Raw genomic sequence first — 626 nt, forward strand, 5'->3', positions numbered from 1 at the left:
CGCTACGGCTCACCACCCGCCACAGGCAGCAGCCATGCAAGACGCCGAGCACCCAGCCCCACCGCAGCGCCTCACATCCCCAGCCCCACCTGGCAGGGCCGTGCCTCAGTTTCCCCACCTGCGAGGTGGGGTGCGGGCAGGTCCCAGAGCGGGGTGTCTGCGCGGCTTCCTGCCAGCACAGCTGCCTGCAGCTGCCCGCTGCCCCACAGGGATGCCCGGACAGGCCACATCCGCTCTCCTGCTGCCAAGGCTTCACAGCGCTGATGGGTTTCCCTCCAGAGACCTATTTCAATGGAGCTGATAAAACTGGAGTGGGGGCGGGATGGGAGGAAACAACATGAAAAGCTGCAGAAATCCAGGGACGGACCTGCCTCGCCTGCAAGATCCACTCAGCCCCACCGGCCTGGGGAGATATGGCCGTGCCACCGGCATGGCCAGGGATGTCCCTGGGGGGATGCTCCGCTGCCTGCGGGCCTGAGGGGCCGTCGGGCTCCAGCAAACCACGCCGTATCTCTGCCCCAAGCAGATTTTGCTGCGAGACCAATCTGACAGCACCCACGGCCAGCGTGCAGCCACTCTGGCGTGCCCGACTGAGCCCGGCCGCAGCGTTCCCCACGGCTGGGCCC

At 67.1% G+C, this 626-nt stretch overlaps 1 protein-coding gene across 1 annotated transcript in view; it reads right to left on the minus strand.

The window, feature by feature from the left end:
- The window catches only part of SH2B3 (SH2B adaptor protein 3), a 19,736-nt gene that overhangs the window by 14,595 nt on the left and 4,515 nt on the right, over positions 1-626 (minus strand). The gene's annotated exons all lie outside the window — the stretch shown is intronic.

This window comes from Pygoscelis adeliae, unplaced genomic scaffold (assembly GCF_000699105.1).
Source record: "Pygoscelis adeliae isolate BGI_AS28 unplaced genomic scaffold, ASM69910v1 Scaffold262, whole genome shotgun sequence".
NCBI lineage: Eukaryota > Metazoa > Chordata > Aves > Sphenisciformes > Spheniscidae > Pygoscelis > Pygoscelis adeliae.